General features: G+C 45.7%; 5 non-coding genes across 5 annotated transcripts; 4 read left to right on the forward strand and 1 right to left on the reverse strand.

The window, feature by feature from the left end:
- Positions 1 to 291: 291 nt before the first annotated feature.
- On the reverse strand, positions 292 to 364 carry TRNAK-UUU. The gene has a single exon. It is a non-coding gene; the product is annotated as a tRNA-Lys (tRNA).
- Positions 365 to 2,267: 1,903 nt separating this feature from the next.
- TRNAA-CGC lies at positions 2,268 to 2,339 on the forward strand. The gene has a single exon. It is a non-coding gene; the product is annotated as a tRNA-Ala (tRNA).
- A 531-nt stretch (positions 2,340 to 2,870) lies between these two features.
- On the forward strand, positions 2,871 to 2,944 carry TRNAI-AAU. Its single transcript has one exon. It is a non-coding gene; the product is annotated as a tRNA-Ile (tRNA).
- Positions 2,945 to 3,973: 1,029 nt separating this feature from the next.
- TRNAP-AGG lies at positions 3,974 to 4,045 on the forward strand. Its single transcript has one exon. It is a non-coding gene; the product is annotated as a tRNA-Pro (tRNA).
- An 883-nt stretch (positions 4,046 to 4,928) lies between these two features.
- Positions 4,929 to 5,001, forward strand: TRNAK-CUU. The gene has a single exon. It is a non-coding gene; the product is annotated as a tRNA-Lys (tRNA).
- Positions 5,002 to 5,912: the final 911 nt, after the last annotated feature.

Below are 5,912 nucleotides of genomic sequence, written 5' to 3' on the forward strand. Positions count from 1 at the left end.
GGGCAGAGGGAGCAGTTCTGTGTTTTTGTGGCTTTTCAAATAAGAGTTTGACTTTTTGATAATTTGTGGCCATTGTTACTTGTGCTCTGGACGAAACGTTTTGTGTGCTGCGGTTTCTAGCCACCTTACTAAAAGGCCCTTCTGTTTTCTGAACAGGTCCTAGGTTATGATATCTATGCCGTGCTCGGGATCCCTTCTTATTTTGTAGTGAAATCAACCTGTGATTTGAGATTATCTTCTTTCCTGTTACTATTTACTGGGTTTGCAGGAAAAAGGGAAGAAAAGTGCTAACACCCGAACAGGGGCTTGAACCCTGGACCCTCAGATTAAAAGTCTGATGCTCTACCGACTGAGCTATCCGGGCTCACATAGAATGTTCTGGACACATCAACTGTAGTTGATTTATCTACAAACTTGAAATTATTTTACAGGTTTGACCTATGATTCTGGCTCAGAACTGCTCATTCAGAAAATGCTTGTAAATACACTAATCAGCATAGAAACTCAGTCACAAGGAAGGTCTTCTTTAATACCAAGATCTAACCATATTATATTAAATATAATATTGCCCCAAATTCTTTTTCTACATAAAGTATAGCTATACACTCTATGTACAGATCAATACTATATATATAGATATATACTGTACCGTATAGACTTCAGTGCAGTCAAGAACTACAGAATGCTGGCCTTCAGTTCCTAGGCTTCCCAGAGACATATCTCAAATATTCTACATTTGGGCTCAAATAGAGCACTTTCAAAAGGAAGCTGATCCATTGCTGGTGCTTCTAAGGTTTTAGGCAGCACTTTGGACTCCTGAGTATAGGTTGAGAAACAGAGAGCGGTTTGATTTTTTTGCTGGGTCTCAGCTGTCTTTATTTATTTATTAATCTTTTTATTTAAATAAACTTTTAATTTTTGAGTAATTTTAGATTTACCAAATTGCAAAAATATACAGAGTTCCCATATACCCAGTGTCCTTGGTTGTTCACATCTTAAATCGTGTATGCATTTTAAGAAAAGTAATTAGAATACTGTGCACATGTAAATATGGGTGCATTTCTCAGTTTAGAAAGATAATTACCAACATTCATTTGTCCCCCCAGGGTCCTGTCTCTTCATCTTCCCAGATAAACAGTGTCTTGAATTTGGGGTTTATTTTCCGTCTCCTGTTCTTTATAATTTGGCATCTATTACGGCGTTTCTAATTTTCTGAACAATATACTGTGGAAACTTCCATGATAAAATTCAAACTTAAGGATTTATTAAAAAAAAAAAACCACAAAACCAATCTCAGGTTTATTTAGGCATCTCTGTTTACATAATCATCTTCTCAATCGGTGTCCTTCTGTACCTGCACATTTTGGGCATGAGATTCTACTGATCACTGAACACATGCCCTGTGAACACTAGGGCCCCCTAACATTTCCAGGGCTAGGACCAAGTGTCCAAAGGAAAGCAGGAGGCCTGCTGCTGACCCACTCCTCCCTCCTCTTCCCAGCCTTGTGCTCCAGAGACTGCATCCTTCTGGAAGCCCGTTTAAGGCTTTGGGCTGGGAATTCTGGATTCTGGGAGTGGACTAGAGGGCAGTGGGGTAACTAACACTTCCCAGTTTTAGCACTGGACGCCCTGAGTCCCAAGGCAAACTATGACCCTAGAAAACCTTCTGCTCCATGTGGGTGAGAGCCCCCTGTGTTACTAGGATCCGTTTTATCTAGGTGCAAGACTTTTCTTAGGTTGTTAATTCTTCAGCCAATTTATGTTCAAGTAAATAAATATCCCATGTTGTGAGACACTTCCCATCAGTTCTCTTCTACTTGTCTCTTAATTCAACTGCAACTTCCCAGTGGTCTTATCCGCCTGTAGTCGGCCTAACATGGCTGCAGTACCCCTCACTTGTCTTAAAAGAAAAAAAGTTAAGAAAGAAGGTTTTTATTTTATTTTCAAATTTTTATTTAAATTTGACTTAGATAACATATAGTGAGAAAGAAGCTTTTAAAGTAGAGTCCCCCTCTCCTTTTTCTCATCAGATTTCTAGGTATTTGGTTCCATCCTTTGGTCTCCAGCTTAAGTGCTTGACAAGGGTCCGATGGCTGGAAGACTTACTCTACTTGGAACACTAATGTGATCCCTTTAACCATTTCATGATTTTGCTGAATAGGCAAAGGAAAATTTAACCTCAGCGTTCGAAAAGTCCTCTGTGTGCTGGGGACAAAAATAGGATTCAAAGAACTGGGAAGAGTTATAAAGATCCCGGCTGTAGGGTTGGGGATGTAGCTCAGTGGTAGAGCGCATGCTTCGCATGTATGAGGCCCCGGGTTCGATCCCCGGCATCTCCAGATCGTTTTATCTACACAATCAGAAACTATGTTTTTAAATCGTGGAATCATTAGACTTCGTATCCTCCTCTTCATCAACTTCCTGCGGTGTTCTTGTACCCACTGCATTTAGAATTGTGTATTTAGAGAGGGAAACAGAATAACTCCAAGATACTGGGGGATATCTTTATCTGAAACCAATAAAACTGGAAACGTGGATAAAAACACCCAAGGGAGAGATGGCCGAAGCAGAGCAGCCTGGAAATCAGCCCGGGATCCATTAATGACAGGCTGTTTGTAGTATCTGGCTGCCTTCAAAGGCAGAGATAATCTTGGCCTGAAAATACAGAGAGGGGATTAGGGGGTATTGCTAGCGCCTCGTTGCTGCGTCATGGCACGAAAAAAATAGGACAAGTGTTGGGAAAAGGACGAAGCCTAGCTCGGTGGGGGCAAAGTCAGCAGCTCGGTTACCCCATGCAGCTTGCGGAGCAAAAAGCAACAATAACAAGAATACCTTCTTATCAAGACTTTGGAAACGCCTCTCGCGCAGCTGGCCGGTTAGCTCAGTTGGTTAGAGCGTGGTGCTAATAACGCCAAGGTCGCGGGTTCGATCCCCGTACGGGCCACGTGCTTCGTTTTCCATCCCCTCGCCTTGAGTAATAGCCTCGGCTCTTCTCGGGTGGAAAAGGAGGATCAGCGTCTGAGGTCAGACAGCCCGCCGTGTCCCCACAGGCAACGTTTTGCCACGAGTCCGAACCCTCCGAGGAGAGCTCCGAGAACCCTCTTGGCAAGCCAGCGTGCTCGGCAAGTTTGCGCGGAGCAGCAGCAAAGCCGCAGGACCCCTTAGGGGTGATTAAATTCATTAGAAGGCGTGTCACTTGTTTGTGCGCTGTCCGAACACTGCCCCTCGAAATAGCCCGGAAACAGGTGTGAGAAGAGAAGGCAGGGCTCGTTTGCTGACTGCTCGGCGGAGGGTTCGGGCTCGGGTCCAGCAGCACGCGGGGCAGGGGAGGAATCCGTGCAGACGCCAGCATGTTCGCGGGGAAGGAAGGAACCACCCCTCGCCCGCGGTCCCGACGCCGCAGCGCCGCTGTTCCGGCCGTTTCCTGGGTCAGCCTCATTTTCCACCGAAGCCGGCTCCCGGCTCCCTAACTCTGTGTCCCCGTCTTCCTGGCACAGCTGATTTCCTTTATTCATTCCCGAACCCCCGCTTTCGGTCCCGTTGAGGGGCTCCCACGCGACCGCTCTGGGCGTGGAGAACCCCGGGATCCCGCCGACAGCCCGCCGGGGGTGGCCTGCCTGCGAGCGGCCGGCCTGGCTCGCGCTGCGGGGCTGGGGGGCCGCTCGGGCCTCGCCCCCGCGCGCCGACGCCGGGCAGGGGCGAGGAGCACCGGCTTCTGCCGTTTGGACAGCCGCCGCCGCTGTCTCGGCCTTTGCGGAGCAAGCGAGGCTTCCTACGCCCCTTACGAGGACTGGGTCACGAGAAAAGCCGGGGAAGGGCTGGGAGCCACGTTTTCCCGGTTTTAACAATAGAAAGGACGGAGGGAGAGTCAAAGTAAAGGTCGGTTGTAGTTACATGCACCTAAACATGAATGAAATACAAAAAAGAAATTTACTAAATATTTAATATATTCAGAGAGATAGGCAGTACGTGTGGCTCGTTGGTCTAGGGGTATGATTCTCGCTTAGGGTGCGAGAGGTCCCGGGTTCAAATCCCGGACGAGCCCGCCTTTTGGCGCCCTCCCATCACTTAATTTTTACTAACAGCGTTAAACTCACAACACAAACGCATACAGCTTCCACCCCATTCACCTGCTACACCTTCATGTGGGAATGCGTAGGCTGCACATGCGCTCGATCCCAGTAAGTAACATGGTAACTAACTCCTACTTACAAGAAGCAAGCACTTTTCAATATTACCTTTTATTCCGCGTTCCATCAACTCTAAAGTGATTCTTGCAAAGGTTGGAGTTTCTCGTTCTTCTAGACATTCCAACTCCACGGTTGTGATCGTGTGAAACTATAGGAAGACGCTGGTCACGTCTCAATTCAATGTCATCCACCATTCATGCATCACTTTTTTATGGAAAAATAAAACAGTGAACTGTAGATTTGGAGTTTTGGCAACCCATGTACAAGAGATTTCGGCTTTCCACGTTAGCATAGCGTTGACTATTCCCCCATCTTTCAGGAAATTGGGGTTCTGCTTCCTTACTGGGAAGGGGCGCTTTCTCTCGCCTCCTGCAGATACTCTTGGTACACTCATTAAGCACATATTTGTTTAGCATCTGTTATGAACTTCTGCAGTCAGTGGTAGACAAAACATAAAAAAAATCATTGGATCCTGTATTTCAGGGGTTGTCAAATATTTTATATGAAAATGAATTTGCACCTCCCCTCCCTTTTCTGTGTGTGTAAGCTTTGATGGTGGAGAAGTACAAAAAAATTCAGATGATGCTTATATGTTTTGCCTTTCATGTCATCCTCCTTATAAGACAAAAAAAAAAAAAGAAAAAAAAATTAGACAAAATCTAGAATCCCGCGTTCCTAGCGGGTTCAAGAAGAATTTGTATGTCCTCATAATAAATTGGGGGAAGCCTTTTCCTAACTGCCCGGCTAGCTCAGTCGGTAGAGCATGAGACTCTTAATCTCAGGGTCGTGGGTTCGAGCCCCACGTTGGGCGATGCTTTTTTTTTTTTTTAACTTTCTCTTGCAGTGTTTTTTCTTAACTGAATTTCTGCACACTAAGAAACGACGTCCCAAACCGCCGTCAAACAAGAGGAATTTTGGAGATCAACACTTTTAAGGTATGGAATTTCGGAATCACGGTGAGTGGCTACAGCTCACCGGCTCCGCTGAGCTACTCCGACCTGCTCTCTTAAAATTGCACAGTATAGGCTGGTCGCCCCCTGGCGGGAAGGCATTTTTATGGCCTATTAGAAATTTTAATACAAGTCTGTGGTAGGCCACGGGCTCTGTATATTTAAACTCCTCGGATGATTTGAAGCACTACTCCCACGAAAAAGGGTTTAGGATAGGGGGAGAAGGATGCAGAGATGTTGGAAAAGGTAAAGTCGGAAGGTGGAGAAAACAATTCAAACACAGGGAGCAGTTTCATGGGCAGCAAATGTCCACCAGAGCTTTGAGAATGGCGACTCCACTTTCTGGCCCAAGCAAGTGTCACTTCTTTTCTTTCTTTTTTTTTCTTAATTTTTTTGGGGGTTTCAGAGGTAGAATTTAGTGATTCATCAGTTGCGTGTAACACCCAGTGCTCATTACATCACCCAGTTACCCCATCCTTCCCACCCCCTCTCCCCTCCAGCAACCCTGTTTGTTTCCTAGAGTTAAGAGTCTCTTACGGTTTGTCTCCCTCTCTGATTTCGTCGTATTCTATTGGGAGATGAATTTTCTATTACCACTACCTCACACACCTGTTCGGTTCCTGTTCACCCACACCTAGACAGCAAAACGTGCCTCCTAAGAGATGATGCTGTTTCCAACCTTTCTTCCCTTCATATATGACAAATGGAAGAACCAAACAACCCACAACACATTGCAATTGCCTACAAAATAAAATCTAAAGATTTAGGCTTA

The sequence above is a fragment of the Phoca vitulina genome, unplaced genomic scaffold (assembly GCF_004348235.1).
Source record: "Phoca vitulina isolate PV1807 unplaced genomic scaffold, GSC_HSeal_1.0 scaffold143, whole genome shotgun sequence".
Lineage (NCBI taxonomy): Eukaryota > Metazoa > Chordata > Mammalia > Carnivora > Phocidae > Phoca > Phoca vitulina.